Source organism: Labrus mixtus, chromosome 22 (assembly GCF_963584025.1).
Source record: "Labrus mixtus chromosome 22, fLabMix1.1, whole genome shotgun sequence".
NCBI lineage: Eukaryota > Metazoa > Chordata > Actinopteri > Labriformes > Labridae > Labrus > Labrus mixtus.
In genome coordinates, this window is record NC_083633.1 from 15,205,320 (window position 1) to 15,225,549 (window position 20,230).

General features: G+C 39.9%; 1 long non-coding RNA gene across 1 annotated transcript in view; it reads right to left on the reverse strand.

Annotated features, from left to right (window-relative positions):
• LOC132956746 (uncharacterized) overlaps positions 1-20,230 on the reverse strand; it is a 166,278-nt gene that overhangs the window by 13,155 nt on the left and 132,893 nt on the right. Inside the window, exon 4 of the long non-coding RNA XR_009666083.1 lies at positions 18,868-18,952. This is a non-coding gene — a long non-coding RNA (uncharacterized LOC132956746). The remainder of the gene's footprint in view (positions 1-18,867; positions 18,953-20,230) is intronic.

A 20,230-nucleotide genomic window follows, 5' to 3' on the forward strand; every position in this document is an offset into this window, starting at 1 on the left:
TCATTTCAGCAACACTGGATAATAAAAGCTTTCTACAAGGCGCCATGTTAAAGGTATGACTCATGAAAATTGAAACCAGGGCACTTTAGCTGTCTGATGTGCTGCCACAAACATCATTTAACATTACCACTTGTGCTAATCAAGGCAATTTAGGCAATTTAGTCCATGTATTAATTAAATCACATTTCTACGTCATACTACAAATAAAGAACAGTAATATAGATGTATCTAAAAGTATGAAGGACTTGTTTGGGATTTAGATTTGACTGTTCAGCTCAACTTAAAAAAATAAAAAGCATTTTCCTTGAAAGAAAACACGTTAAGGCTGCATTCACAAACTCAAAAATCCTCACTGTCCTCCTGTGAGAGGAAACTGGCCTGACATCAAAAAGTGTTGCCAGCGCTGTTGTTTTGTGCTCTACTATTGGAAAAGTGTTACCGTCCCTGAGCAGTGATCTGTTTTTACAGACACAGCCCTGTAATGCCCTCTAACTCTCCACTCCACTCCACTTTTCAACATCTTTCAAATCAGCTACTTGCTAAACGCTGGCAGGCAACACTGTGTGTTAATGCTCTCTTAAAGCGAAAAAAAAAGGTCTGCAGCAATAGAGAGGAGATTGATTAAAGCATTTATGTTGGGAACTTGGGGACATGCATACTGCTGGTACACACGAGAGAAATGTGAGCAACCAAGCACACATTCCATCACAACTGATGCTGAAAACAAGTAGCCAGAGCAAAAGCCCCAGGCAACTTTCATAAAAATAAAGCGATAGTTTATTGACCTCCTTCCACTTTCTCCCAGCAGGAGGGTTTTAGAGACTGGCCTCAGTTAGAGGAAAGTGGCCCTTGGTTGAGATTCAGTGTCCTGCTCAAGGACACATAAGCAGGTCGTACAGTATGCATGCTAATATGGGTTGAACTATAAATCCCTGCTGCAATGGAGGCATGTGAATAATTCAAACTATCACCAACAATTGCAAGTTTGCAGAGACATGTGGTTGAGTATCATCTCCACTTGCGTGCCCACACTTACACGATATATGACTCTGTAAATGATTAAACGTATGCCATGTGTACTTTTGGTTAGAGCCCCACATGCTCTGTATGTCTCTGTATTACATGTGTATACAGAAGTTTGCAGAAGTGCAGAAGTTTGACGTTGTTCATTTTTGTCATGTGTGGTGAAGCTATCAGGATAAATCTGGTAAATTAACATCTTTAAGATGTCAGTTAATGTGAAGTAGTCAATGCTATATCTAAGAATATTCATTAAAAAGGTTATCTTACGTTGATGTTTAAAGTGGCTACAGACAATAACACAATCAAACTGACCAATCATGGTGGCGGTTATCAAGCAAATCTCTTGTTCTGCATATGTTGAAATGTCTGTTTTTGTCAATAGAGACTGGTGGCCTTCAATGAGCGTTAAAACAGCTGTTTTTGATGTTTGCTCCTTTACTTACATTTAAGTTATTTTACAGATTGCTTTTAATGAATACCAATGCCTTATTTTTCACTGATGACGTGATGAAAGAAAGTAAAGAAAAGTAATGGGAAGCAAAGTAAAAACTGCAGATTTAACTTCATAAAGTTGTCATAATCTGGGCTGTGTCTCCTCCTCTTTCCTAGTGTTCCAGTGTTTTACCCCTCCCTAGTGTGTCATGTAGTTTCCTTTTTTGTTTCTCTGTATCTGGTCGTGTCACTCAATCGCACTCCTGCTGCCAATCCTGCAGCACTCTCAGGACCCATCCACTCAATAAGCCCCTGCCGAATATAAACCCGGCTCTAACACCACTCTTTGCCTGAATGTTCAGTTCACTTTGTGTGATGGCAAAGCTAAGTCTGAAGTTTTGGATTTCATGTTTGTTGACCTGCGAAGCTAACCTTTGCTCTCACTGTCTCAGGATCATCCTTTGTATGAGGCAAAGACTGGCTTGTTTTTCTTCTTGGTTTTCTGAGTTTTATAATATATAACTTTGAACTGTAACTATATGTTTCCCCTTTTGGGTCCCAGAATCACTTCACCTGACAACAGTACCTTCTGTTTACTCATATTGTTGTTGGAAGATTAATATTTTAAACTTTTTTGGAGCCTCTGCATGTTGCCTTCAGCAGTGTTTTGATTTACTTATATCTAGAGGCTTAGCCCTTTCTGAAAACAAATTCCCTTTATCTCATGAAGCCTTTGCATTTTATCCCCTGGAACCACATAAGTCATTCTGTTCTCTCGTTCCTCATTTATTCGTCCACAGATGCATTCATTCTCATTGTTTGCTGTCTTTTCTCGTTTGAAAAAGTTTTTGAGTTCTTATTTCCGATGTTTAGTAATACATTACAGCCATACACTTGTGTCCAAGAAAGAAAAAGAAAGAAAACATGTGATGCCTGTCACTTAGCCTGACAAAGCTGTTTTAAAATGTTATCTTGCAGCACATAATGAATCTTCAGATGTAAACTTACAGAGGCTTCGATAACATGCAGCACCGTTATCCAACTGAGGGTAGAGTAATGAAACATTCAGGGAATAACAAAGATCCATCAGACATGTCAAGAGGACCTCATATAGTCTTCCTGAATACTAGGTCTGCACGTTATGTTCTGACAGGGGCGCTGACCTGTTCACGCAGCTGCAGGAGGAAACATCTCTTTAGCAATCTCACAGCATACTATGTTTGTTCTCCTCCTAAATTTTACAGGCTCGTCTTGCTTGTCTGGAATAATGAGGTTAGGTTAGAGGATCCTTAATCTCTCTGGCCCTTTGATTATCCTCCAAATCTGTAACGAACTGCCTCTAGTGTTGCCAACTTCTTACTGGAGTAATAAGTGTTGTGCTGAAACTTCATCGGCGCAGGCCCTTTTGCTCGAGAAGTACACACACCCTTTACTTCTAAATATATCATGGGCGCTCAACAGGAATATATGAAGAGATTCAAGAGATCAAACACATATTTGATTGCTATGACAACCAATTAAATGGCTGCAGAATCTATCTTTCTACAACCATGCTTTCTTTGGTCTAGAGAAAACACTGAATACTGAATATGTTTTGCATTTTGTGATAGAAAAAGTTTGTTTCACACATTATTACAAAGTAATCAGACAGATAGATTAAGAGATAATTCACTTTATTATCCAAATTAGTTTTTTCCTACCTATTTGTAATCATTGCAGTATAATCCTTTTGGATGAAGTAAACCCTCTCCTGCTGTTTTATTTATTACTATGACGCATGTATTTCCAGATTAATTGGAAAACGTCCTCACTGTCAGGACCAAAACAGAAAGATTTGAGCTATAATTCATTCTTATTATACAAAGGTTGAATTTTCCTGGTGATGCTCGGTCAGGTGTGGGTTAATTAAGATGTATAACTAAGAGATTGCAATTAATACCTCCTACCTCTCAGGTCATTTAGCTGCTGGTTGAGCCAAGCAGCGTCGCATTAGCTTGGATTATAAGGAACATGCTAAAATCAGACTAATTAGCAAATGTGATCCCTTGATTCCTCCTTCAATTAGATGCCAAAGGGACTGCTGAGTGAAGAAAAAAAAAAAGTAGAGGAACCCCTGGAGCTCATGACACAGAGAAGATTTCAGGATAAACGGCAGAACAGCAGGGGCTTCTCTCACCAGAGGGCACATGAATCAAGCGCGCCCCTGCGATTTGTCCTTCGCGTCGGGCAGATGGAATTGCGTCTGTTGGCGCCTGTTTGATGGCCGTGGAATGATTGTATGCAAGGAGTGATGGGGACACAGAGCGAGCTGCGGGGTGGCTCGACTACAAAGTCACTGATGTCATTTCAAATTTTTCTAACAGAAATGATCCGTCTTTGAAGAGTCAAAATCTAGACAGTTTCTATTCTTTGTCATTATTTCAAGTTAAAACACACTGGGACCAGGATACCTCAGTCAGTGAGGCGATCTGTAATCAGACAAAACAAATCTAATAATTAAGCTCAATTGTTATTCAATCAAACATGCAGAGGTTCCTACTTCAACGTTTTTTGACAACAGAGAGAATACTGATGGATTTGGGGATGTTGGTCAGAGGTGAGCACTGCAACAATTCATCAGCAAATATGTTCTATTAACTGTTTTTTCAAGATGTATTTCGGGGCTTTTATACCTTTATTCGGCTAGGACAGTGGATGGAGTAGGACATTGGGGAGATAGAGAGTGGAGAATGGCATACGGGAAAGAAGCCCCGTGTCTGATTTGCACCTGGCTGACCCACTTGGACTATTACCTCCATTCATGGGGCATGAGCTAGGCCACCTGTGCTAAAATGAACCCTTCATGTTTTCATGTTCCTTGCTTTAATTAAATTCCAATGTGGTTTTAACTGTTGGTTCGAAGAAAGTAGCAATTTGAAGACATTGCTTTTGGCCCTTGGTATTTGTGATGACCAATTTTCACAATTCTTTTAAATTAATTTCGCAATTAAACGTAAATATGTAGTAGGGATTATCCCATAAGGAAGACAATATCTGCATTAAATAAGACATTTTTATGCAGTCCAAATGTCTGTTAAATACGTCTGTTTCAGGCAAATACGTGGCTGATTGATCACTCTCCAACAATCGGTATGACACAGGGCTAACACAGAGCAATAGTATGAGCACCCTGTGATCTATTCTAATTTATTCCCTGTAACAGTGGGACTGCACATTTATCATGCCATTGCCATAGAAGACATGTTCCTCCTGGAGGTCATCCTCACTGAGATTACATTTCATTTCATGTTTTTTTTCCCCCACAAATCCTAACTGCGTTCTCCCTCTGAATTTAGCTTGATGTGATCTACTCTTCTCCTTCAGTTGTTTTACTGTGAAATGGACCTATTAGCGCTTGTCCCCAAGAGGAACAGACTAATGATATTCCGGTGTGAATCAACGTCCCAGGTGTGGTCACGGTGTCTGCCTTTTTTTTTTTTTTTTTTTTTCTTCCTGAGCTTGTCTTCTGGGTGAACCAATCTATCAGGTGTATTCTGTCGAGTCCTGGCGGCAAAGCTCTCTGGTCCTCCAAGGTCTTCTTAGACATGACTGACTGACCACATCCCCATTCTTTCCGTCTCACTTTCATGGAGAGAAGCGCTGAGTGATGAGAGGGGACACGGAGGCTGGGTAATATCACCATAAAAAGATAAAAACATGCTGTTTGAGGGAGTGACACTAGACTCATTAGACTGTTTTTTTTTTTAATCTTGTACAGCCATTTGCCCGTACAAGGTAGGATCTATTTAAAGTGTGTGACCTTTACCAGCCAACTCATCGGCAGTGACTGGAAACCATGGTTATGCTGCAAAATATAGGTTATTTGTATGCTTTTTGAGCGATTGTGAATGTATTTTATGTGCTACAATCTGTGAAATATGCATGTTTTTTCAACACACACACGTATTCATAATGTAAATGAAATTATGTTAAAGAAGGATTATCTGTATAAATGTAAATCCTTGTATCTAAAGGTTTTTTTTTCTCTGTGATACTATTTCATTAACATCTCATTTTAAAAAGCTGACGCAGCTCGGTTAATTGTTGGCTTTTTTGATTCCCAGGGGGTATTTTTCTTAGATTATAAAAGACGAGTAGAAACGGTGTAAGCCCTGCCTGCCACTGTTACTATGACAACAAGCTTATAGACATATAATCACACACCTTTCACCCCACAGGAAACCGCAATTATATAATATATACATGTTCTCTTTAAGACAAAAAATACAGCTCCTGAAGCGGAAGCAGTAGCATCCATCGTGCTGGGTTGAGACGCACAGCTGTTGACTGGTGGGCTTGCCAAAAGTGCCCCACCGCCTTTTTCCTTGGACCTAAATCAAATCCCCAATTTGTTTATGTTATTATGTTAATAAAGGGTAGCATTTCCATATGAATATCAATATTTCTGGAGCAAGCCAGGCATTGCAGTGAGCACAGTGGATGGCTGGCAAGAAGCACGGGGCATTATGAATGGGCTTCCATTTGGAGTGTAATTTCACTCATCTGATTTTCTCTTCCTCACATAATCTGAAAAGGAGGTATTTTTGGAAGCCCAGGTGCTTATCCTCTTTGTGGCTGCTGGAGGCTAATGTTAAATGAACGCATCAATCTTGTGTTTCAGAGTGAGAGAGCGGGCCCAGTCATAGTGGTAGAGGGTACGCTGCCAACTGTGTGATTCTAAAGCTCTCGGTTTTCTATTGCTATAGTTTGCTGCTGCAGGGCATTATTGGCTTCTCAGTGTGATGCATTCAAGGCACTTGAGTGATGGCAATTTGGATTAAACTCTGGAAGCATATACTCAACTACTTGGAGAACAAAAATACACACCAAAACAGCAGTAAGAGGCAGCAAAAGGTACCAGTTTTGTACCTTGACTATGCTAAGCTACATGGATGAGTAATCTGTGATGAGTTAAAAAATAATTCTATACTCTTTTGCCAATATCCTACTTACATCACAATTTATCCTAGTTAATCACATACCATTTAATATATCAACATAAGGTGTATGTTTTAGTGCCAAACAATGTACTGATCTAAACTCAACTACTTAATCAATCATACATCCGTATGATGAGTCATCAGTCTTCGAGATATCTTAATCACCGTAGGTCAGTAATCATTAATGGTTGTCTAATGCATCATAAGCATGCATATCCGCTATTTATGCAGTGTGTGTGTGAGTGATTTCTGAGTTATGTGCTGTTGTAAAAGCCTGATGGGTGGATGGGAAAGTCGATCAGTCATCTTCTCGCTGCTGTAGATTATTCTATTAGTACTGGGGTGTGTGTGTATGTGTGTGTGTGTGTGTGCTGGTATGATTAAAAGGTCTCATGAGGATCCTAAAAGCGAACTTCAGCGCACCTCTGCAATCATCTCTGATCCATTTTTGAAGAATTACAGGACTGCGTGCATAAGTAGCCATTTTAATTGTCCCCTATTCAGTTATTTACGCCGTCTTAACCCTGCATCAGTTCAGGAGACCGTTCTAACAGCCCACAGTTGAGACTAATTAATGAAATTAAACACCTAATAAATGCCTGTTAATTATCTAGCTACCAAAAGAATCATTTTCGCCGCTGATGGATTTTTAAAAAATCTTGTTAAGTGAAAAATACCAAAGAGTAGGATACCGAAAACAATGTCAAATGTAATCGACTAGAGGGGTGAAGAAGTTTTTCAGATTACATTTTTAAGCATGTTAAGGTGTTTGGGAGACCCATATGTCTTTAACTAGAATGTACTATAGAGGGTTAGTAATGCCACTGAGAAAATAACACTTCAATGGGCAAATGGTGAATGATTTCTTTGGTGGTGGTAAAGAAGTAACAATATTTAAATATACTGTATATGCTGTAGATAATGTTTATGTTTATCTCACAGATTACTGTATAGTCTTCAGTTGAGTGGATCTACTCCTGTAAGTGACGAGGTATGTGGAAATGCTTTGGTTTAACTTGTTTGCTCGATGTGTGGGTTAAAAGGGCAAAGGTTTTCATCTTGATTCGTCTTTCTGTTTGGGCTCTCTTTTGAGATATTTCAGTCTTTCATGTTGTTTTTCATGAGAGATTGACGTTTTTTTTAATGTTGAGAAATTAAAAATAAATGCGTGAAAAATAATTACGCTCAAGACCGTATGTTGTGAGTGTCTGTGCAGAACCATCTAAATAATCTTAATTTTTCCAGCTAAATCCGATCACATTCATTATAATCTTTGGCACAGAAATAGGAGTACCACTATTTTTTTCACACTGGGATACAAGTGATCTCAGTTGTCATCCGTAGGTGTTCACATTTAACAAGCTGCAGCACATGAAACTGATCAATACAGCCGCAGCAGACCTGTATGATGCTGGATGGTGTGAAATCGTAGCCTCTGGCCCAGTTGTCAGCTGGACGTCGATAGTTTGGAATAATGCATTTTTGAGCCTGTCGACTCAATTCCTCTAATGTGGTTTGGTTGGGGCAACAAACGGCGGCACCTCAATGGTCATTGCTTCCAATTGCAAAAATCTGATTGATTAGGAAGTTGACTGGGGATTGTTATACATTGGAAGCTCTGTGTAGTGGCCTTTATAGGCCATCGATTGATTTTAAGTGGGACAGCATTCTGATGTGTTCAACTGCTTATTGATTCACCACCGGCCATATCTGCTCATGTTGTAGGAGATTTTGCAGTGCTTCTGCAGTACAGTGAACAATAAAACAGGGATCATTTATCTCTTTAGTATATTCTTAATCTCTATCTGTATCTTTGGAGTGTTTTTTCAAAGCTGCAGAAACACTAATGGTTCAGTAATTTCCAGATGATGTAAATGACTATTTCCATATTTTACAAAATACATGATGAATTCAATGGAAGAATTATAGCATGAAAAAATACTTGATCCAATTTTGCCTGGCAACACTAGCACAGACCTAGAGTAATACATGAATAACACCAAGCTTTGCAGCTTGCCAGGAGGACTATTTCACCAACCTGAAAGGCTGCAAATGTTCCAGTGTCTCCTTATGATCATATGAGGCAGAATGAGCATAAATCATGTTCAGAAATCAATGAATACAGCTACGGTACAGCGCGTTTGTGCAACACCATATCATCTAAGTCACGACCAATATAGACGCCGGCGCTGCAGCTGCACGATGAACAGAAAAACACCTCAATCATCCGCACAGCGATGGGATAAAGACCCCACACTGGGCCTCACACTCCACAAATATGGACAATTCTCCTTGAACAAAACAGTCAATAATGAAAGTATATGATGTATCGGTGCCTCTGCGATCAATATTTCTCAGCAGTGTCATATAGCATTTTTGTTGGCTTAAGTGCGGGAACAACACTTTGCAGTCATAAAAAATGACACAACGAGGGATAATAGGAGCATTCTTTACTCTCCTATGCACATTTCACAGGGTAGCATTTGGAAATGCACTCTCTTGTTATCATAGGTGTCTTTGAAATCCCATTCATCCCCCTCCTGGTTGACAAATAAAGGCCTAATTGAGGAAAATCTCAATTTCAAAGCAAACTAATTGAGGTTAGATGGAAGTGTTCATTTATTGGCTTATTGTTTTCTGTCAATAGGCTCATTGTGTGATCTATGAGTGAATGTGAGCTGCATGATTAGGAAAATAATAAATAAAAGGCATATAAAGGGCAGAATCACAGGGAACAGAGGCCTGGACATGAACTATCAGTCTGAGGGAGGTAGAAACATATTCACAATGAGTGTCAGCTTAAATTAAATAAACAGTGTCGACGTAAATTTAATGAAAAGATAAAATCCTCCCTCTTCTTCTTTCACGTTGCTGCCTTAAGGCTTAAAATCGGGACCATATGCCCACTGAAATCCATGCCCACGGTCACCTTGAAAGTATTAGGATTTAATATGATTGACCGTGCAGTCTTAGCGAAGGATTACCGTGCTGTTGTCCGTATGCTCCCTGAAACAGGAGGAGTCAACATCATGCTGATAGGTGGGAAACGGAGGTGAAATAGTAGCCGCTGGAGGAAGGGAGGGAGGGAGGGAAGGGGAGGGAGGTGGGAGCTCAGAGATCTGATCGACAAGAAGTTTAGGGCCGGACATGTTGGAATTGTGGCTGTAATGAGTTAGCATGGACGACGGGGTCATGCTATCAAACCAGAGGATGAGAAGCCCGCTTGAAAAGGTGAATGTGATGAGCTGTGAGATTCAATAATGCCCCCGCACCCCCCTTCCCTAACTTCCCTGTCCTCTCTCCCTTCATCTTCCACGTTCAGGGTCAAGCATGGCTTTATAAATGTTATCTGATTGCTTAGAGCTTTCCGATGCCCAGATTCGGGGGGTGAAATTAATCTCTGACTAAAAATATTGACGTACACAGAAGCTATCAAGTGAGGCAAAGCAATCAGGCAATAAAGGAGGAGGTGTTGGAGTGAGGGAAGAAAATAAAAAAAGATAAGCACAATCAATTGGACGGCGTCACCACGGGTTTAGGGCGCCGTGCAGAGGCGTTGGATTGGAGTTGAGTTTGATCAACTACAGCACAGCAGGTAAAACACGGATATAAGAGTGGAATTAATCAAAATTAGTTTGACCTTGAAGGTTGACCTTTCATTAAGGTAATCCTAGACATCTGGTTTTAAGTTATTACCGCGCCTGATGATAAAACTGTTTTTAAATCAGTTTTCAATTCCCTTGATTGAAATGCCATTAAGAATTAACTCTCTGAAAAGCTTCAATGGAGCTTTTATCACTTTCACTATATGAAAATAGCAGCGCTAACAAGACTGACTAGCTTATTCTGATAACCTTATGGCTCTGTGTTTGAGACATCAAATAGTATATTCAACTATGGCTGCTAATACAATTCCATGGGACAGGCCTTAATCCTCGACAATGGCAAGCATGTTTTATATTATTCAGTACACAACTGTGACCTTCTGCCTTCACCTTCCAGGGTTTAGAGGCATTATACAAAACATGCAAGCGTTAATCTTCTCTGCTATGCTTGATTCCTCCGCACCACCCTGGGGGAATGTCACATGTCAAAATGCCTCCCGTGTACACCTGACGGAAACTATGGGAACAGGAAATAATTAAATAAAACATTCATCATTCATTTTGTAATGCTGAGGTTGAAGAAAAAAATAAATAAGAGGGAGCGGGAGGGAGTAAAGGAGCGCGGGAAAATCAGGTGCACACGTGTATAAAGAAAGTGACAGGGCCTTTTCATGTGGAAAAATAGCACTAATTCATTTCCCGCACTTGTTTGCAATATTTATGTCACCTAGCACAATGAAAGGAGGACAACCCCTGTTACTGGTGTAGCGCCAGGAATAGACGTAGCCCCCTTTTTGTTTTGGGTGGAAATAAAATAAAGGAAAGAAAGAAAACAAGAGGAGAAAACTCCTCTCACAAACTGACCCAGATAAGAACAACAAAAAAGCTGAAGTCTGGAGGGGCAAACAAAACAGTCCACACAGAAGACAGAGAGAGAGAGAGAGAGAGAGAGAGAGAGAGAGAGAGAGAGACAGAAGAAAAAGAAGGCTCTGAAAATTGTTCTCTTGACAAAAAGTTAGTTTAAAAGTAAGAGGGGATGAATATTTTAAGAAGCAGGCTCTCTCAAGGAGGAGAACGATGAGTTAGTGTACGAATAAAAAAACAAGCAGCTCTAGCAGCGACAGTTTGAACTGTTGACTTGCAAAAAGGGGAGTTTTATTGGAGTGCATGAGCAGGCAGCATATGTTGAAGGATGCATGTGTATATTTCCCCCCCTCTGCATGGTGGATTGCACCCTCAGCTTATTGGTGCAATCATCTGAAGAAGAGAATACACAAATATGGCATCCGGGGGCCGTTTTCTCGACATTGTTAGAACATCTGCGGTTGTTGCATTTCTATTTCTAGAATGGTTGCGCTGAGCTAAGTGTTAAACTAAGCTGTGTTACGGTAGCTGTTTCAATGCCAACCTAAGCAGTGGTTTAACAATCACAATAGGCACACCTAATATTTAATATAGCAGGAGTTCACTGATTCTTCTTAATACTTAAAAAGTGCCTGTCACCATGCTTAGTTAGCCGTCGTGGCCTTATAGAAAATCTTCCCTCAAGCACCCAATGCTATTAATTCTAACATAATTCTGAGGCACCAATCACATGCCTGTGGGGAGATTGCTATCATTTTTAAGTCTAAAATACTATGCTGGAGTAAAAATGATAATGTGTGCTGCAATATGTCATTTGTCCTTGTGCCTGCATGGCCTGCAGCTCTTCTGAGCCTGGCCTATGGTGTCCAGACTGTCAGCTCCGCTCCGCTCTCCTCTTTCCTCCGTGCCGGGGAGAGGGGACTCTGACCCCGCCATGATGACACTGCTCCAGAAGAGATTATAGACCCTGATACTCAGCCGCGCCAGCATTATGCACAGGCTGCCCTTTAACTAAGACACACAGGCTAGCTGCCAGCTCGGTCCGGCCCCGTCAGATCTGCCTACTCACGTTTGTGCAGGAGAAGTAACAGAAAACAGCAGAGTAATGTAGTTGGACAAACATCCTGATATCTATGTATACAGAGACTTTACATAAATGCCCATCTAAAATGCTGAGGTGGTGTAATAAACATGTGATTGTAAAAATCAATTAGCAGTAGTGTTCGATTCTTGTGGGTTTTAAAGTCAATACACATAGTTGTAGACTGACGTTTCAAACTTTTTTCCCTCCAAACATATTAGGGGGAACCCACATAAAAGAATGCATTATGTCACACCAAGGGAAATATGATCAGCAAAGAAATATAGATTATGATGTGACCAATGTGTAAAATCAAATTGATAACATCAGGAAAACTCCTGTTGTACTTCTCTCTATGCTTTGCTCCACAATGAAATTAGAGATGTTACAACATGTTTTTCACCATGTGTCAGAATCCCTACAACATCAGTTTGAGGGGAGAAAAGTGGAAAAGTGTTCTGTGAAAGCATCTTGGAAGCATTATTCTTCCATTTGTGTGTTCCTGTTAAATTACCCTTTAAGGAAGACTTGAAAGTGTAAAAGTGGTACAAAGTTAACTTGTGGGTTTTATTTATTTCCTCATGTTGTGTGCTTTCATGTACTTTGAAAGAAAAATATAAAAAGAGCCCTTTTACAGAAGTGGTGCAATATCACACTTTATTCCGAAACCTGCAATTTTAAGATGTTTTTGCCGAAGCATGAAAAACCCTTTGCTACCCTGAGAAATGTGCAGGTGTGCTGTTATGTCGAGGTCAACACTATTTGTTCTGCCTGCTTAAAAGAAACTGACAGGTCAAGTAAATAAAATAAAGGAAAGCAGTACTTTGGAGACTTTTACAGCATGATGAAAATCAAATGAGTTTTACACGTTAAAAGCCCTGCTTGCGGGGGTTGTTGTTGTTGTTTTTGCTACGAGAATACACTAAATTACATTTATGAATTAAATGAAATATGTTAATTTAAAATGAATGAAAGCTCAAGAGAATACACTTTGTGTATTAACGACAGATTTTTAATTTGCTCTTAATAAACGACGATTCATGTGGACAATTCCCCAGGCACTTTGCATTTCCATCTCAAATCTCATTTTAAATTCAGACCAGTATGAACCTGCGTCTGGTTCTGGACCGAACTCATCCGTCACATTACATCCAGTTCTGCTTACATCTACATTTAATTGCTAAATTAAAATGCTCTTGATTGAATCTTCATGTTGACTTCAGGAAGCCATTACTGTCATTCCCCTTGGTTTAATGAGGCTCAAGATGTCAATGTCAGCTTGACTTCCTCTCACCCTCCTCACCCTTCAAACCCAACAGGTGATCTCAGTGCTCTTGCTTCTTGTCGGGATTTTATTGCACGGTTACAAACTGTGACCCTCTGTGCCACACTGCTGGTGATGTATATGGCTTGACACCTGAGAAAAGGTGGAGTAAAAAAGCCTCTAGTCTCGGAAAAAAATATGGACATATTCTCAGTGACATCACATTGGTTTTTGAAGTGCTTTTTTAAAACCGAGCGATGGCAGTCACATTATTGGAAATGCTGTTTAAACCTGACCTAGACCAGAGCTGAGGCAGACCTTAAGCCTCCTTTCAAACAGCTACAGCGTGTCCTTTTTGCAGTCAGTCAATAATACAACTACCTATGAATAACTCTTATAACAAGTGAGTTAAAAAAAATGATTCCACATATGCATGCACATTGGGACATGAGCTATTCAAAATGAAATGTTTTTTGTACCAGGCTGTAAACATGTTTGTTTCTGCTGTCAAAATTTACGTTTTAATGGGGATTTGTATTAGACTTCCAGTTCTTTTGGAGCCAGCCTCAAGTGGACACTTGTTCTTTCAACACCCGAGTTTGTCACTGTTTTTTAAAGAAGTAGTAGAATTAGTATTTGAATATATCAAGACTGTAATTTTTTATGCTAAAAGGAAAATAAAAAAATGGCACAGGCTTGGTTTTAAAATTGAGTCCTAAAGTCTTGAAAGCCCTTTTTTTAAAACTTGGCAGAAGTTCACAAATCATTTTTGTTCAGCCCATGTTCCTGATTCTTGCCAACTTGTAAGCAAAAATTCTGAGAGATTTTGGGAGAATCAAAAGAAAAGAATAGCTTGAAAATAAAGGGAGAGAATTCTCTCAGTAATCCCAAAAAGACATTACATTTTTGTCTGGGACTAAAAGAAAAAATAAGTTGAGTTTTGTATAAAAGTCGTTTGGATAAAATACTTTTTTGTAGGGGAAGAGAACTCTTTTTTTCTATCAATAAAGCATTACAACTCAGACAGTATTTTAATGGTTTCTTTTGAGGTGGCACTTTCTGACAGTGACTGTGCTCCTTTTCCCATTGTTTCATTTATTCAGCCTGGCATTGTGATTTCTTAATGGGACTAGAAGCGTAATTTTACTTTGTACAACCCTAAACAATAGATGGTAAGTGGATTCTGCCACTGTGTTTTTGATTGAACACAGAATGGGACTTAGTGGTTAACATTTACAGTTAATTCAAAGAATTAAATCATTTTAAGAGTTGTTAACTCAAGTGAGACTACAGCAAGTACTCGTTTAGGTGTGACAATCCAATTTCCCTTTCCTGTTAAAAATGTTCTATCTCTTTTTTTCATGGATGGTTGTTTTGTTGATGTACAAGGCTTAATATCAAAAACAGTGTGTATGGGATAACCAATATCTAGATATGGAACAACTTAAGTTAGTTGAGCTTCTGTGAAGTTTTTACCTTTTAAACTCCTTTTAATCACATTATTTTTATCATGACTGATGTCAGTGAAATCATGGTACTATCAGTGTCAAAAATGTAGCCAATGAGAAAGACCAAAAAACAGCAGTTCCTTAAGTGTCCACAACAACACTGGGTAACGCTGATTTCTTTATTCTTACACACTGTACATGGGTAACAACTGTTTGTATTTATCAGTTTAGATTTTAGAAATCCTAAAAGTTATTTATATATTTGTGAAATTGGAGGGATGGTGAAGTTGACTGACAGGTGGATGAGTTGTAGCTGTTTGCCAGGAAGCCTTAAGGCCCGCCTTAACTCAACCTCTTTGCCTGGATGAAATCAAAAGTAAGGTAGAATTAGCATTTCCAATATTGTGACCGTAATTGTTTCTGCTTCAGAAGCCTCTTCAGAAACAAATGGATGATGTCACTAGGACTATGCCCATCCTTTATACAGTCTATGGTTACTATGTGAGCCTGAACCCTGATACAACTACCAACCTTCCTAAAATAATGCTAGAAATCTTCAAACACAAACCATGTTTGATATTGCCCAGTTGAATCCATTAAAAATGGGTTAGCACTGTGGGTGAATGTAACTGATCTGTTCTATTTCTGGCACTTTGCTCTGTGCGTCATTGCAAAAGCAAAGGAGCTGAGCAAGACAGAGTGAAGAGTGTGTTTGAGTGTAAATGACTGTGTACGAGTGTGTATGTATGTTTTCATCCAAAGAGACTCCGCCCTGAAGGCAAAGAGCTCAAACCTGCTGCTGTCACACAGAAACAATGAGACCTGATTTGACAAAGTGACAATGACGGAGGGCTTGTGAAATTGTTTTCAAAATAAACATGACTACTTTATTACTTTTTTTAGGACGGGGGGGGACAAAATATGAGGTGACACATAAGAGGAAAGAAACAAAGACAATGATTCCAAAAGAATAAAAGAGGAAGCTTGGCTCTGGCATGATTCATAATTGTATAAGGGCTTAAAAAATGGTCTGTGTTTGGTAGATACACATGTGCGCGCCAGTCACTCTTGCCTGCTGTGCTAATCTGTCGCCAGTGTCCTTGGCCCTCCCTGCAAGGCAGCAGTCTCATGAGATGGCACTGATCAGTGATGGAACAACACGCAAAGTGATTCCACCATCTTGGCAGGCGGGTAATTAAATATCAGCTCTTGGCACATGAGTATGTAAATGCTGCTTCCCTGCCCGTGCTTGTGCCCGCTTCAACCCGCCCCAGCCCTGCCCCCCACAAAGCACTGATCAGAAGGAGGGACTGTGCCAGGTCCTGTTGCTAGTGACTGCTCTCAAAGATATTATTAACCTCCTCTCTAAAGCAGATCCAGATCAGAGGCATCCCACTCAGCGGCCCTTGCCTTAACTGGCTGAGAGGCTAATGCTCATATTTGGCCCTTTCAGAATAGGAGGAGGGGAAAAAAGGGTTCTGAAAATCTGAAGCAATATGTCAGGATGTGCGCTTGGCTGGTGGCAGGGGGTAAAGAATAGGGACGGGCTCGTAAATAGCAAGCGCTCATAATTCTGAAGATGTCAGAGGCCAAATGGATATTTTTCTATTGGCAGCGATAAGGCATGTGGGCAATACATGGATAGGGGCTTATTAAATTTCTCATAAAGCCTATCATTGTGTGGCGGAGCAGAGAGCTTTCTGTTAACATGCCAGTTTATGGATGCGCAGCAATTGTTCTGATAAAGGATCACTATGGAAAGCTTCTTTGAGTTGCAGCGGCCTTATTAATGATGCGCCATCAAACATATTGCGCTATGATTGCACTCTTATCAACAGTCAACCCCCGACTCAAGCAGGCAGTTTCCGTGAGCGGTATTTGAATGGAGAGCTAAGTGTTACATTTTTAGTCCTTTGACATTAATGCTTGATGTTTTCAATGTTTTCCTTCATTCAAAACTTTTGACTTTTTCTGCTTTTTGCAGCAATCTAACTGTGCCTGTGCATAAACACCGGCAGGAATTTTGGCCAATCAATACTGTGATTGAAGCTGAGGAGCCCTCTGTCACTGGCATGGAGGGATTTATCAATCACATAACCTCTGGCTGCAGGTTTCTGCTCACTGCCTGCACTTTCCTTAAAATAAATGTGATGAAGAAAAAAAGGAGAGTAAATGGAGATGTAAATATCTGGGAACTATCTGGAGATGGGAGGTAGAGGGATGATGAAAGTAGGCATGGGAAAGACGGACAGGACTGCAGAGGAAGGAACACGTTTGTAGAGAAGAATGAGAAGAACAAAAGGGAGAAATAGCCTGAGAGAAAAATCATTAAAAGGAGCAATTTGTAAATGTATTTCATACAACAGGGGCGCTCCAACTGCTGTCATTTTGAGACATATCCAATTAAGGTGGGGTAGACGTAGACATTATGCAATAATGCATGCATGATCCTGCTACAGATGTAAAACATCACATTACTAATGCCGAGCATAACTGTGTCAATGTCAACTACAAGTGAGATCCAATTAATTATCAGCACATCTTCCTCTCTGTCTGTCTCACCTCGTATGTATGCTAACTGATTAATACAGAAAAACATTCAACACATATGGAGCACAAGCCAAGAAACCATGCATAACTGATCTGCAATACTTTGTGTACAAGCAGGAAGTGAAGGCTTGTTATGGTACCAATCAATCGTCTGTCTTAGAAGTACGGTTTGCAAAAAGTCACGACGTATGAGAAGGATTACATCCTCTGCTGATAAGACGAACAAAGAGCCTTCCTCTGTTCCATCCTGACTTAATAAAAGCATTTCATTGACTTTCAATAGCTCAACCTGCTCAAGATCTATACGGCAGGAATGCACTTTTGAATGATAATACATACACACTCACACGAGGCGTAAATTCTTCAACCTTGCCAGGTCCAACTAATCGAATGCCTCCTCAGATAAGTCTGTGTGTAAGATAAAAGGAAAATGTTCAGGCGCATTAATGATTAGTGGCTAATGACTGATCAAACAAAACATGCTGCCACTAGTAAGGACTGCTCTAATGGAGTCTGCTGAATGCAGAGAGATCAATAAGCAGGAGCACAGTATCTATAAAGTCAAGAGATACGAGTAAAAAGCAGCCACTTTGAAAGAAAAGATGGATGCTATATGATCCCTGAAAAAAAAAAAAAAAAGTTTTCCTGTCGTGTCTGTAAATGAATTGGAATGCCCTTTCACAGTCTTACACTTCGGACAAGAGATACACCGTATAATGTCACAAACCACCTTATATAATGAATCAATGCACTTCTCTGTATTTTTGTCTCCTCTGCCTGCTGCTCTCTCTCTAACCAATGTTGACATTTGGCTCAAAGTATATTGATTCATGCTGGGAATTGGAGCGCACATACGCCACCACTTCAAGTGTGAGGTAGAGGGTGTAAAATGGGAACAAACTACAGTCAGTGGATCTTTTTTTTAAGGTGGGGACTTTTCATTTAAAGTGCACTGCAGTCTCGTCCGTCATGAAAAAGAGGACCCATAACTGACAATTCATTGGCTTTGGGAACATGTCGGGGCTTTTCAGTCAGTTCACATTGTACTGTGTATTGTACACAGCAGTGAATGCCCTCGCAAAGAAAAGAGTGTACGGAAGATGAATGCATTCAAGGACAATAATGTATGCCCTTGGAAACTTCATAACTGAATCTTTAACAGCTTTGAAAAGTGGAAATATTTCACGGCTAGGAGTTTAAGGAAAGCAACAAAAAAGAAAAAACATCTTCTGAATACAATTTCACGCAACAGATCCATCGAATTTTTATCACTGTTTGAATGTCCTCGGCTGCTTGTCTCTTATGGCCTGTATTTCTTTCTTTTGCTCGACTGAGAACATCTCTGCAATTGTACTGGCTTGCAGCTCAATTGACTCCAGATTGGTGAATATGTATAGGAGCGAGTGTTGAATAATGTATTGGATCAGATATATTCTCTGTGGTTGCGGAGCTCCTATTGTAGTGCACAGCGACATTGTTTGATGTGAATCCAGAGCATCAGATATGTTAGAAAAACACTGATATGGGAGCTGTGGGAGTGCTATAGTGTCACCTGGATGCATGTAATTAAAATAAAATATAATAGAGATGAGGAATGAAGTATGATATGGCTTTACTGTACCTCAGAGTGGAGTTTATCGGGAGGTTGGGTCACAACTGGAGAAATCGTCCCATTGAGAAAATGTTTTATTTCTTCCAACCGGGATCTAAAATGAGAACAGAGAGGAAGTAAATGTAACTGATGACACATAAATCAGACCCCAGCGTGTTAATCAATGTGCCTGAGTTGGCTTTAATGCAACATTTTGGACTTGACAGATGTCTGAGGAAATTTGTTCAGATAGATACTAAAATGAAAGGTAACACTGTGTCACCACCATCACTCTGTAATCAGTAGACATGTTGGGCTTCAAATGTGACCACTTTAATTAACATGTTCTCTATCAAAGAAACTCCAAGCCCCCTGGTTATAGAACTATATTACTTTTTGAAAGTGATAAAAAGGGGGGGGGGGGGGGGTGTAAATTCACTGTCAGTCCTTTGTGATAAAACAAACACAGAGAGGAATAGGGAGAGAGTAGATAAAGAGAGATCATTGGGAAATATGCAAATGAGGGTATGAATACAGATCAAGCTTCTCCTGGTATGAGATGAATACATTTACCTCTCATCTACATGCTGATGAACAACAATAAAGTGCTTTATTTGGGCTTTGGCGTGGTCTAGTATAGAACGCTTTGATAAAGCTTTCATGGTCAGTTGTTTGAAACCAAAACAAAAAAATATCACAGGAGGCACAAAGGTTTACAACTTGTCCATTCATATATTCATGTTTACATCTTTGACGATTGATCTTTCTTCGAGGTAACAGTGTAGCTTGTTGGGTAGCCTCCAAACTGATGGTGTTTTTCTGCACATTTACAGAAGCGGAGGCTATTTGCAATTTATTCTCAGTAGAAAAAGAGTAACATTGATTTTGCCTGACTTTGTCTGACGAGAAGAGATACAGTGTGAATGAATTTTGTAGAAAAACACTTGCATATCGAACCAACAGGTGTTGTGATGAAAAGCTTTAATTCAAAGCCACACTTGTTCACTTTTGAAGTGTGGTTGTGTGTACAGTAAGTCCAAGGACGTAGGTGTGTTTTTCTGTGTGTTTCATTGAATTTCAGCGGATTTCCTTTTGAATAATTTTTTCTTTTAACTCTGCTTGCTTTGTCCAGCCCGATTGATCACAAACACATTCATTTCCTTTCATTTCATTTCGCCTCCTTTTAACATCTTGTAGATGTTTTTAACTCATAGTTTCACACAAACTCTCATCTGTGTATTCTGGTGTTTTATAACATAACCAAGGACAAAAGGTGGCACAAGCGTCCCTGGGCTACCTTCAAGCATCAGCCGAGTGGTCACAGGGAAGAGCAGGAGGTTTATAGTCCTAAAGTGGAGCGAGTGCTCCCTGAACCCCTGTGGCATGAACCCAC